We start from the raw sequence: 15,130 nt of genomic DNA on the forward strand, positions 1-15,130 counted from the left end.
GTAGAAAGGTTTTATATCTAGCCTAGATAGTAAAGTTTAATATTAGAGTTAGATAGTAAAGGTTTTATATCTAGATAAGAAGTAAATAGTTCTTAGTACCTACGTGCACTCTAACTATAGGCTAGCAGGTATCTTACTTTATAGTTAGAATTATATAGAACGTATAAGTATATTATTACTTATATAAAAGTATATCTACTTTATATAAAGTTAAAAGAATTAGTAGTTATAGAATACCTATAAGATAATTAAAGTTTAGAACTTTAACCTAGATATTATCTAGAGAATCTTATAGACTTTAACCTAAGTAAGCACTAAAAACTAGAGTAGTATAAACTACTTATAGTAGACTTTAACTTAAAGTCTACGTATCTAATACTAATAGCTTTAATTTAGAGTTTACTTTTCTACTTTTAACTCTAAATATCTTATATTCTATATAAAATCTAAACACTTATACCTAGTTATAGTATCTATTCTCTTAAGACTTACTAGATTCTAGAAATCTAGCCTTAATATATTAGGCTTACGTAAGAACTCTATTATATTAAATAATAATAATAACTATATTAATAAGAAGTAAACGCTTTTAAAAGGTAAAGATAGTAATAATAATAGTAAATATAATAAGTCTCTTAGGTAATACTTTATAAGTAAGTTAGCTAGTATAGATTAAGTAGCGTATTACGCTATTAGAAGATAGTTTTTCTAAGTATAGAGAATATAGAGAAAAGAGAAAGAGTAAGAGATTCTTTTTAAAGCGCGCTATATAAATAATAAAAGAAAAAGTAGAATAATAGTCTAATTTTATTACTTCTATTTTTAAAAGAGTAAGTACTTTTCTAGTATCTACTTAGAGGCTTAATTCTAATAGTAAGTTATTCTTACTATACTAAAAATATCTAAAGAAGCTAAAAGTAGTAGCACTTAGATACTAGTAAAGATAGTAGCTTAATTCTATTACTTCTATTTTTAAAGTTAAAAGTAATAATACTAAGCTTACCTCTTAAAGAGAAGAGAGCGCCCTTCTTACTTAGCTTATTTATCTCTTTCTTCTCTTTCTAATTAAGGTAGTTAAAAGTTAATTTCTTACTTTTTAGAATAAGCTTTTATATAAAGAACGTAGTATTATAAACTTTTAGGTTATACTTATTATAAAAGATAGTGTACTACTTATAGTTAGAATTATATAAGTAGTTAATAAACTTTATTAGTTTACTTATAAACTTACTATCTATAATATAGAGATCTTTTTCTTTAAAGCTTTCTAACTTAGTAAACTTATTAAGTAAATATAAATAGAATACTTTTACTTTTAAAGATAAGGTTTTATAACACGTAGCTTTAGTATCTATTATAACTTTACTATAGTAGGTATTAATAAACTAGCTTTTATATAGATCTTATTTTTTATTATAATAGTTTACTAGCCTTATACTTACGCTAGTAGCTAAGTAAACTCTATCTAGTAGTAGATAAAACTAAAAGTAGTAGTATTAGGCTTTTTAGATAGCTACTTATTAGAAAGTAGAAGACTATAAAAAGCGCCTAAGTAGAGAAGTAGTAGTTAGGCGTATAGAAGATATAGTTAGCTAGTAAAGATATGCGTTAGTTATAGTAGCGTAGATAGAGTTTACCTAGTAGAAAGTGTAAATATTAATATAGTTTTAATTATTAGTCTAGTACTTTATATATCTTATAACTACTTCTACTAAGCTTAGATTAAGATACTTTATTATAACTTCTTTTATAAGGTAATCTTAATAGTAAATATTAAAGCTAGAAGCTATACTAAGAGAATTTAGTAAGAAAGTATTACTATAGAAAATAATATTTTTACTAAAGAAGAAGCCTTTAAATAATAAGAGCTTACTTACGTAGTAGCTCTAGAGTAGCTTTATCTTAGTAAATTATAGCTATAAGAAGCTATTTATTTATACTAGAAACTTTAGCTAGTAAGAGTAATAGCGCCTATACTAATAGAGATATTAACTAACGTTGTTAAGTAAGTTATTAGTATCTTTAAGTCTAGTAGTTTTAGCGTTACTCTTTTTAAGGCTAAGCCTACTACTAATAAAATACCTACTAAGAATATTAAGAAGGTAAAGAGAATAGAGATAATTACTAGATACTATTATATTAACTATATTATATATAACTTAGATAGCTATAATCTTATCTTCTAATACTATAAGCGTAATAATTAGAAGAGTAGAAAGCCTTAACTTAGTAAGATCTTCTAGATAGGTTTATAATAAAGTAGCTATATATAGTAGTATTCTATTTTAATATTTTATAAGTATACTTATTTAGTATTTTATATAGCGTTGCTATATAGTTACTATAATATCTAGCTAGCGCTTTAGTTTATTTAGTATTTATTTAGATTATAATTAAACTTAAACTTTAAATTATATACTTTATATCTAATACTCTTATTATACGTATAACTTTAAGTACTTTTCTTAATATTTAAACTAGGTAACTAAGTTATAGCTAAGCCTACCTATTATCTACTTTTACTTAATATTAGTTTTTTTTCTACTATTACTATAGTATTAGCGTTTATAGTTATTAGCTTATTTATTTCTATCTATTATAAACACTACTCTTCTATAGTAAAAGCTACTTACTATCTATTTCTTAGATACTACTAGCTAGCTTATATTACTTATAATATACTACTCTTTATCTTTACTTATAGCTTCTTATCTTTTTTTTATAAATATAAAGTAGATAATATATTTACTATATCTAGAGTAAGAGATAGATATCTAATAATTTAACTACTAGTAGATAGAGAAAAAGAAGTACTATATAATCTTATCTTTTATAATTTAGAGTTTACTTCTATACTCTCTACCTCTAATATTCTACTTCTAATATTCTATACCTAGTATTCTATACCTAAGCAACTTTATTATATAATTCTTTAACCTTATCTAGGTAGCTATAGTATCTATACTTTTAGCTAATAACTAGAGCTTAGTATAGTATTCTATTCTTATAGAAGATAGTAATAATCTTACTAGAAATAACTAAGAATAAAATACTAATAATAATAAACCTTTTAAGAATAGATTTATAAGTAAGTTAATAGCTAGAAACTAAAAGAGAGTAAGTATAGAAACTATCTAAGCTATAAAAGTACTAATATTAAATAAGAAAGAGAACGTTTATAAAGATAAAGAAGCTATTTAGAAGAATAGAGATTATCTACGCGTTAGTAAATTAATATACTACTTATACTATTATACTAACTCTAGATAGTTAAGCGTTTTAATCTAAGAACGCTAAAATGTTTATAGAAAAAGAATTTAGTAAGTATAGTTCTTAAAGAATAATTATACCTACTATAAGCTAAATCTAGCGTATAGCTTTAATAATAATAAAGAAAAAGTTAGATAACTTTATTATAAGTAGGTTACTTAGAATTAGAGATACTTTATAGATAATATCTTTTTCTTTAAGTATCTTTAGGTAAGTAAGAAGGCTAGAGGTATATTAAAGAAAGAAAAGAAAACTATTAAGAAGAAGAAGGCAACGTAGAGTAAGAAAACTTAAGGTTAAATATCTAGGCTATAGATATTATAAGACTTTTCTTCTAATACGTAATTATATTTTAAATACTACTAATCTTTCTATTCTAGAAAGTTTGTAAAAATAAATAGAAACTAAAGTCTTCTTTATTTTCTCTACTAAATCTTATAGTAAGTTCTTCTATACTTTAGTTATTTCTAAAGCTTTTTTATTTTTACTATTACTAACTATATAAATATAGATAGGCTACTACTTTTTTTCTCTAGCTTTAGATTCTTTTATTATAGCTCTTATAGCTTCTTCTAACTACGCACTATATTTATATCTAGATATTAGTTTAGATAATAGTGTAAAGCTCTTTAAGAACTAAAGTTTATATTTTCTTTTCTATAATATTTTAGCGTGTACGTAGCTTATTAGCTTATTCTAGTAGTTAGTTACTTCTTTACTTTATTTATTAAATATTTCTTTTTCTCTTTTACTTTTTCTTATTAAACTTCTATTTCTAGCTAGTAGTGTATATTCTATAAACCTACTTCTATAAGTACCTAGTCTAGTATATAGATAATTAAAAGTACCTATCTTTATCTTTTATACCTATATAGCTTAAGTATATTACTTTTTAGAATATAAGCTTAAAAAGCGTAAGAGCATCTTAATAATAATAAAACCTAGCGTATAAATTAGAAAAGAAGTAAGACTAGTATAGATTAAGTAGCGTATTATGCTATTAGAAGATAGTTTCTTTAAGTATAGAGAATATAAAAAAAAGAGAGAGAGAGTAAGAGATTTTTCTTAAGGCGTGCTATATATATAATAAAAGAGAAAGTAGATAATAGTTTAATTCTATTACTTCTATCTTTAAAAGAGTAAGTACTTTTCTAGTATCTACTTAGAGGCTTAGCTCTAGTAGAGAGTTATTTTTACTATACTAGAGGTATTAGAGAAAGCTAAAAGTAGTAGTATCTAGACGCTAGTAAAGATAATAGTATAATTCTATTACTTCTATCTTAAAAGCTATAGATAGTAATACTAAGCTTACTCTATAAAGATAAGAAAGCGCCCTTTTATCTAGCTTATCTATTCTTTTCTTCTCTTTCTTATTAAGGTAGTTAAAAGTTAATTTCTTTTTCTTTAGAATAAGCTTCTATATAAAGAATATAGTATTATAAACTTTTAGATTATACTTATTATAAAAAATAGAGTACTACTTATAGTTAGAATTATATAAGTAGTTAATAAACTTTATTAGTCTATCTATAAACTTAGCATCTATAACGTAGAGATTTTCTTTTTTAAGACCTTCTAACTTAGTAAACTTATTAAGTAAATATAAATAGAATACTTTTTTTTTTAAAGATAAGGTTTTATAACACGTAGCTTTAGTATCTATTATAACTTTACTATAGTAGGTATTAATAAACTAGCTCTTATGTAGATCTTATTTACACTAAAGACTCTAGCTAGTAAAAGTAGTAGCGCCTATAATAATAAAGATATTAGCTAATATTATTAAGTATATTATTAGTAACTTTAAGCCTAATAGGTTTAGTATTACTCTTTTTAAGATAATAATAAGCTTCTAAAGAATAGGTTTATAAGTAAGTTAATAGCTAGAAACTAAGATAAAGTAGGTATAGAAACTATATAAGCTATAAAAGTACTAATATTAGATAAGAAAAAGAATATCTCTTAAGAAGAAGAATCTACTTAGAAGAAAAGAGATTATCTACGCGTTAGTAAATTAATATACTACTTATACTATTATACTAACTATATAAAGTTTAGCGTCTAGATATAAGTATTATATAACTATTATAGAAGACTAATTAACTAGACACTATTTCTAGAAGATAACTATATAGTATATAAGTATTACATAACTATTATAGAAGACTAATTAACTAGGCGCTATTTCTAAAAGATAACTATATAGTATATAAGCTAAATATAGCTTATAGCTTTAATAATAATAAAAAAGAAGTTAGATAACTTTATTATAAGTAGGTTACTTAGAATTAGAAATACTTTATAAATAATATCTTCTTCTTTAAATATCTTTAGATAAGTAAGAAGACTAAAGGTATAAAATAAATATAAAAGAAGACTTCTAGAAAGAAGAAAGCAGCCTAGAGTAAGAAAACATAAGATTAAGTATTTAGGCTATAGATATTATAAGACTTTTCTTCTCTTACGCAATTACGTTTAAAATACTACTAACTCTTCTACTCTAGAAAGCTTATAAAAGTAAATAGAAACTAGAGTTTTTTTTATTTTCTTTACTAATCTTATAGTAAGTTTCTCTATACTCTACTCTTTTTTAAAGCTTTTTTTATCTTTACTAACACTAACTATATAGAAATAGAGATTTCTCTTACCTATCTTATATTTTCTCTATATAAATTACATATCTCTAATCTATTATAAATCTTAGTATTTAAATAAACTTTATTTAAAATTAGTAGTAAGTATAAATACTATATAATAGATATAATTAGAGTTTTATTAATATACACTTACTACTTAGATTAATATAGTAATTTATTTTTAAGTAATTTTATTTTCTATCTACTTTCTATTTCTTTCTAATAAATACTCTTTTCTAAATACTCTAAACTTATCTTAAAGCTACTAGTATTTCTAAATAGCTAGCCTAGAGTATAAATAATAAAAAGTGCTTACTTTTATCTTTTATACTTATATAGCTTAAGTATATTACTTTCTAGAATATAAGCTTAGAAAGCGTAAGAGCATCTTAATAATAATAGAACCTAGCGTATAGATTAGAAAAGAAGTATAACTAGTATAGGTTAAGTACTATATTACGCTATTAGAAGATAGTTTCTCTAAGCGTAGAGAACGTAGAGAAAAGAGAGAAAGTAAGAGATTTTTATTAAAGCGCGCTATTTAGCTAGTAAAAGAGAAAGTAGAATAATAGTCTAATTTTATTACTTTTATTTTTAAAAAGATAAATACTCTTCTAGTATCTACTTAGAGGCTTAGCGCTAGTAGTACATTATTTTTACTATTATAAGGGCTTCTCTAGAAACTAAGAGTAGTAGTACCTAGATAATAGTAAAGATAGTAGCTTAATTCTATCTTTTCTAGCTTTAAAACTAAAAGTAATAGTACTAAGTAATAGTAAAGAAATAGCTTAATTCTAACGCTTCTCTTTTTAAAAAGTATACGTATACTTCTTTATATAAGTTATCTATAGATATATTATTATAATATAAATATAGAATATATTATATATATACGTATAGTATATAATACTACTAGCTATTTTATAAAAGATATTATAGCTATTAGCGTATTTCTCTTAGAGTAGGCGTATATTAAGCTTAAGAAAGTAAGCTAGAGTATTATAATAGAGTAATAAGATACTTACTAAAGAGTTAATATATTATATAAATAGTAAATTAGAATTATCTTTCTTACTCTTAATACTTAGGTTAATAACTTTTCTATTAAACTTATTCTAGAAATTCTTTTTCTAATAAGTCTTTTTTAGTATTAGGTACTTTATATCTTAGATAGGTTAAAGTAATAGTAAGTTAAAGTTAGACTCTTTATTACTAAATATATTTATTAGAATATACTTACTTCTTTCTTATAGTATATTTTGTCTTATTAGTTTTCTCTCTTACTAGGTAGAGCTATAGCTTACAAACGTTAGTAACTATCTAAGTATTAGTAAACTAGCATACCTTTTATATTTTTATACTAATCTAGTATAGTTAAGTATTAGAATATAAATATCTTATAACTATTAAGAGAGACTAATATAATATAACTAATATTTAAGTATACTTTAAGAATTAAATACGTCTAATAATAATAATACTACTAATACTAATAGCTCTTCTCTAGAGGTAACGTACTAGATTTTTAATAGGTACTAGTTAAGTAGTAGCTTAGTCTAGCGTATAAAATACTACTTATTACTAAGTAGTAGTAGTTACTAGCTACTATACTACTAGGTAGATAGAGGTATATCTATCTAACTACTATATAGTAGCTTCTTATAGAAAAGCAACTCTATAGTTTACTACTAAACTTATAGATATAAACTCTTTTATAATATTACAGCTCTAGAAGTAGAAATAATATTTATAACTAAGTAGTAACTATATAAGTTAGAAAGTAGTAGAAATAGAATAGTAGAAAATTATAAAGTAGTACCTGCGTGCTATTAGCGTATATACGTAGAGCGTCTATATAATATAGTCTATACGTAGTAAGAGTAGTACTTTAGTATATAGTATATAGTATAATTAAGAACTAACTTTTATACTACTATAGTGTATAAGTAGTAAGAAAGGCGTAGTAGTATACTACGTACGCTAGAATAGATAGCTAGTCTATATACTATAGTAAATATTATATACTAGTATTATAAAAAGAATATACGCTATTATAAATAGAGTAAGCATTAGACTTTATATTATATCTACTAACTACTTTTAAGAATATAACTAGAGTAAGCGCTTTTTTACTAAAAATCTCTAATAAAACGTAGTACGTAGTTTATATTAATCTTACTTAAGATAATAACTTTCTATAATATTATTATATACTCTTAATACTACTAAGCCTACTAGCGTATAAGCTAGCTTACGCCTACTTTAATAAACGCCTTTATAAAAAGAATATCTTACCTTTTTTATATTTATAATAATAGCGTCTAAATACTTTACTAAAGTACTCTAAAAAGTATTTCTTTATATCTAAGTTATTCTTCTTACTAGACGTATACGCTATTTAGTTATTAGATAACTCTTAGTATAAGAATATTATATTAGATAAGCTTCTTAATATTAAGTCTATAGATAAAGTAGTTTTATACTTCTATACGTAGTATCTAATATAGTTAATAGAAATAATATAACTTAGCTTTATTAAGTCTATATAGATTATAAATTCTAGAAGTATTAAGAGCTAGCCTATAGTATAAGAACTAACTAAAAAGCTTTATAAGTGTAGAAATAGAATAATCTATTACCTATCTTACCTCTAGTAGTATAGTACGTGTTACGTAAAGTTCTTTATTTCTTTTAGAAAGAATAGAACTTTATAAGTTATTATTACTTTAGTAAATCTAACTTCTTAAAAGTAGAGTTATAAAAGTTATATAAATAGTAAAAAGAAAGCTTCTACTTTAATAGATAATATAGCCTTTATAGTAGACCTACTCTTATAGACTATAATAGTAGTAGTATTAACTTAGTCTAACTTTTAAATTAAGTTTTAGAATTTTCTATAATACCTTTAGGTTTAGCTATTATTACTAGTAGTAATTAATTAATATAACTTTAGCGTATACACGTACCTTAGTTTTATATATATAAAGTATATTATACTACTATAAGTATTAGTTCTAGCTAATAACTATTAAGAAGTCTAAGAGTAGCTTTATCTAGTTTTAAGTTACTAAGGCGCGCTATTATAAGTTTTAGACTTACGCTAGTAAAGTAGTATATATACCTTATTCTATATATATCTTATAGTACTTTAATAATTAGCTATATTAGTAATATATTTACTAAGTAGCTATTTAGCGCAATTTAAGACTATAAGCTAGAATAAGTAGTTATTAAGAACGCGCTAAGAGAATTACGCATTTATTACTTTTTCTAATTATTAGCTTTTACTACTCTAAATAGTAATCTACGCTATATATTCTATTTAAAGAAGCTAGTAGAAAGTTATAGAATATACTTAATTCTAGATTAATACTTAGTAGATATAAGAAAGAGAAAGTAGCTTACGTATGTAAAGATAATATAAATCTAGTAGTAGAATAATAGCGCTGCTAATAATAATACACTTTTACGCTACTACTTAATTTTTATAAGTTTATAAAATATATTATTCTTAGCGTAAAGTAAAAAGAGCTATAAGTATAGAGTATTATTTCTAATACCTAGGTATCTATAGAAAGGTAGAATTTACGCTAATATTAGTATTACTAGTTTATATTATAATATAAATAAGACGTAGTTTAATAGATAGGCTAAGAAAGAAAAATAGGTTAGACTTAAGTTAAAATCTATATACCTTATACTATATAATGTAAAAAGCTATAGCTCTAGAAGCTATAATAGAGTTATAGAGTGTTTTAGTATTATACGTAATATTACTTTATACGTAATATTAGCTTATACGTAGTATTAGCTTATACATAGTATTAGCTTATACGTAGTATTAGCTTATACGTAATATTAGCTTATACGTAGTATTAGCTTATATATAATATTAGCTTATATATAATAGAGTTAACTCTAATAGAAGATTTAGCGTTTAAGCTATCTTCTATAAAATAAAATAACGTATAGATAAAGTTTTTAGTAATATTAGTATCTTTTATAGTTATAAGTTTATATATACTAGTAAAGTAGATAAAGTTAGAATATATATTAATAATATATTAAAAGTAAGTAGAAGCTTCTAGTATATAAAGAGATAGCTTAGATAAGATAAAAGAGAAAGTAGAAAGGCCTACTATAGTAGTATTCTACTTAGCTTTATTTCTATACTTATACTATAATATCTAGTTTATATTCTTCTTATAAAAATATATAAAGATACTATAGATATAGTTATTATAGAATTAAGCTAGAATATATTAATAGAAAAAGTATAGATTTATAGAATTAAATAATATATTTTATATAAAGAAAATAAAATAAGCTATCTAGTAGATAGTAGTCTACTTTTTAGTATAGGTAAAAGTAGAGTTAATAATAGTATTACTATTTTAATATATTATAGTACGCGCTTATATAAGAATTAGTTTAACTAATAATATATAGTAGCTAAGTAGATAGCTATATTACTTTATATATACTATAATATAATTATAAAAAAGTTATAGCTTATTAGCTTTAGTTTATAACTAGTTAGCGCTAACTCTAAAATATAGTAATAAAGTAACCTAAAACTAAATAGTATAGATCTTCTCTAATCTATAAGATCTAGTAGTAGTATAAAAGTAAAGAAAAGATAACTTAATAACTAGTATACGCGTAATAGACTCTATATTACTAGTACTATCTTCTAAATTATTTTTAATAAAGTCTTTTTAAACGCGTACTAGTAGCTAGATAAATAATAGAATAATAAAAAAAAAGAAAGCTATAATTATAGTAGAGGTAGTATATATAATAAAATAGATATAGATAAACTACTAGAAAACTTAGTAAGAGAAAAGTAAAGTTAATATCTATAAAGTTATAGACTAGAATAGACTAAGTAAAAGTAAGAAGTAAATACTATAAAAATAAAAGGCTTCTAAGAGTATTAGATAAAGAGAGTTATTTAGTAAGTACTATAAAGTAAAAATATAGTAAGAAAAGATACTATAAAAGAAAAAAAAGATACTAGAAGAATAAATAAATACTAGCTATATAATAATATTTACTAGTATAAGGCGCTAGTAAAAGTACTAGTATAGTACTTATAGAACGCTAAGCTATAAAGAGTATATTAGATAAAAGAGAAAGTAGAGAAAATAGAGCTATAGAGTATACTAGGTATATATTAGATAAAAGTAGAGATAAATAGATAATCTAAGTAGTAAGAATATAGATAACTATTCTAGCTAGATATAGTAAGGTATAGTATTATTATCTATAGTATATACTATATATTAGAATAGTAAGAATCTTATACTTTTAAAAAGATATCTACTTTTATAAATTAGGCTATAATAATATATTTAATATAAAGCTTTAGTAAAGAAGAAACTATACTTTATAAAAGATTTATCTACTTATAGAGTTCTATAGTAGTAGTTAATATATAGCTTTATTTATATAAAAGAAACTAGCTTAGAATAAATCTTTAGATAAATATAGTCTTATAGCGCTAAAAGCGTAAGCGTAAACTTTCTAGTAATAATAAGAGTTTATATCTTTATATATATCTATCTAAATATAAGCTTTTATAAATAAAATAAACTATATTTATAAAAGTAGTAAAAAGATATTAGTATAAATAGTATAGACTATAACTATAGATAGCTTAAAATAGTATAGTAGTAATAAAGAAATAAAAAAATAAAAATAATAGTTAGAGTACGCTAGGCTTATTAGCTAATAAGAGCTAAAAGTTATATTTATTTAGAAAGAATATATACGTAATCTAGTTTAAATCTAGTAATAGATAATTAACTTTATAGTTATTTCTATAGTAAACTATTTTACTAAAATATATTTAGAAGTTTATAGCATTTTCTAGATTAAATAATAGTCTAACTTATTATATATAGTGTACCTATTTACGCTATATACTAGCGTATTTCTATAGTATAATTTATATATCTATAATAGTATACTAATCTATATAGTTATCTATATTAGTATACTTTAGGTAGAAGTTTATTAGTATTATACACTAAAAATATATACTCTTTCTCTATTTCTTTTCTATTTTACTAGTTTAGTAGTATCTTATAAGCTCTCTAATAAAACACTAGTTATAGCGTATATAAAGGTAATCTAAACTATTAGTAAAGTAAAGCGTATACGTATTAATCTAGAATTACTATATAGTAGAGAACTTTTTATTAAAAAGATAGATATAATTTCTATTCTTTTATAATATAGTAGCGTAGTTAAATACTAACTTTTACTATTACTTTATAATATAATAGTAGTATTTTAAAAAGTTAGTAGTAGAACTAGTTATAGCTATAAAATAACTAAGCGTAGTATAGATAGTAGAGAAAGTAGATATAACGCGCTTCTTATATAGACTAGAAAGATAGATATAAAAAATACTAAGAAATCTAATAAAATAACTATAGTTAGTATTATATAAGTCTTACTAGTAGAGATAACTACTAGAGAGTTTATAGGCGTAGAGAGATAACGTAAAAGAATTTTTACTAGATAATATAAGTTCTTTATCTACTTAGCGCTTAGTTTAAGTTACTATAAAAATAGAAAGTAAAAATATAATAGTAGACTTAGAAGTAGAGAACGCTAGTATAGCGTTCTTTTAGTAATTATAGTAAATATTATATAATTCTTTCTTTTCTTAATAGAAGTACTAATTAATAAAACTATTAAAGTACTCTACTAGAATACTATAGTAATATATAGAATATTTTATATTTAGTTATATAAATATATTAATAGTTACGTAATTAGTGTTAGAGGCTTTATAGTAATAGTAGCTTAATAGAGTAGAGAAATAAAGAATATAAATAATAGTAGACTTTTTATTATAACTAGCTTATCTACTACTTTATACTAAGTTAATAAGATAGTTAGATAATCTAATCTATAAGATGTATTAGATATTATTAATATTAATACCTACTAGAAATATAGATATAGTAATAAGAACGTTATTAGTACTTATAGAAAATAATACTTATACGCGCTAATATAAGTCTATTAATATCTTAGCTATATATATATTATAATCTAAGACTTAACTAAGACTATAGGCTTTCTCTATAAGTAGAATATATACTAAAGTCTTTCTAAGCTTTTTTACCTATCTATAGATAGACTTAGCTAGTATAAGCTAATTATTCTTCTTATTAAGTTAAACTAAGTAAACTTACTAGAATAACTTAGAATAGTTAGTAAACTTATAAAATAGAATAGTTTAGAAAAGTAAGTATATATATTAAAAAGTAGTAGCCTAGTAGTAGATAGAAATAGTTATAGATAGAAAAGTTAATTATACACTAAAGAGAGTAATTTTATCTAGTTTAAAAAGATAACACTAGTACTTATAGTTCTTTAGAAGTATATAGTAAAACTTATCTATAATAATTCTTTCTAGTAGACACTTAGTTATATATTATAGATAGTATAATATATCTATAAAGGCTAGTTTACTAAGATACTCTAGCGTAGTAAGAATAATAGAAGCTAATTTATTATAATAGCTATTCTACTAAACTATAGTAGAAATAGAATACTTTTTATACTAAGCTATAAGATTCTATTATAACGTAGTAAGAGAAATAATAATTATACTTTAGCTATAGTAATACTAATAATAGAAAAAAAAAAATATAAAACTTTTACTAGTATCTATATCTATAATATAAGTAATAATAGTGTTACTACGTATAATAGCGTAAATAATAGTCTTTTACCTAGAGTAGAACTTAGTATTAGAGCTAAAGTTTATATAAAGAAGTAGCTATAACTATAGTATATTATATTTTATATAGTTAGCTAAGAGAGTAAATAAGTTTCTAATAATATTATCTAATTTATTATTATTAAAGAATCTAAAAGCTTTATACTATTTTATAAATACTTTATACTATCTATAAGTCTTTTTAAACTTTTTATTAAATACTATAATAATACTTTAGAAGTAGATAATAGTCTCTATTCTTACTAAGTATCTAGTTTATATCTTATAATTTTTAGCTTCTTAGTTATCTACTATTTTATTAATATTCTCTTAGATTAACTTAGTATATTTACTATCTACTTTTCTTCTAAAGATAATAATAAAATAGTGTATAGTACTAATATTAATTTATATACTTATATATTTCTCTATATATATAGTAATAACTATATAAAAGTACTAGAAGGTAATAGGCTACTTACTTTTAATATTAGACTAAAGTAAACTACTTATAGCCTATTATAAGTAAAGATTCTAAATATTATCTAGAGTAAAAGAGAGAATATATATATAGAAAGAATAAATAAGCTAAAGGTACTATATAAGTAAATAACTAACTATCTTAAGTAAAAATTAATAGATAATCTTAATAGACTTATTATAGTTATATCTTTTATAATATTAGAGAATAATAGTAATAAAACTATTATAGAGAAATACGTTATAAAGTATACTATTAGATAGATTTTTATAGTAAATACTAAGAAGTTTAGTACTTTATACTAGTTATCTACTAGTAAAATAAACTAGACTAAGAAGTAAGTTAAGAAAGTATTAGGTAAGATTATAGTACTACTTAATTTAATAAGAGTTAATAAAGTTTATAATAAGTACTTTCTAGCTTTATTATATAGTAGCTAAGTACTAGTTTTTAATAAAGTTAGCTTCTACTTTAAGTAGTATAAACTTATAAGAAAAGAAGCTATAGCTTACTATTTTATCTCTAGAATTCTTTATAAGCTACTTCTAGAGTATAGATAGTAGTTAGTCTAATATTAGTATAGAAGCTAATTAGTATAAAAAAGTAAACGCTTTAACCTCTACGTTATAGACTATATTACTAAAGAAATTAAGTATAGTATAAAACTCTTTTAGTATAATCTCTTTACTATTCTAACTAATAAAGGTATTTAAGTTATTACTATAATAGAAGTTACTTAGAATACGCGTAGTATAGATAAGCGCGCTTATTAGAGTATTAAACTCTATTATAAAGTAATTCTATACCTACTACTAGAATAATATAACTAAGGTATAATTTATTTCTTTTATATTAGTATAAGATACTTTAGAAGAAGTAGACTTATTAATAAACTTAAGTATTTTCTTTTCTATTATAGCGTTATTAAGTAAAATTTATATTATATTTAAAGTAAACTAAATAAAATATTTATAAAAATATTAAATACTTATAAGTTAGACT

The sequence above is a fragment of the Alternaria triticimaculans genome, assembly GCF_023758025.1.
Source record: "Alternaria triticimaculans strain BMP 0046 chromosome Unknown scaffold_16, whole genome shotgun sequence".
Lineage (NCBI taxonomy): Eukaryota > Fungi > Ascomycota > Dothideomycetes > Pleosporales > Pleosporaceae > Alternaria > Alternaria triticimaculans.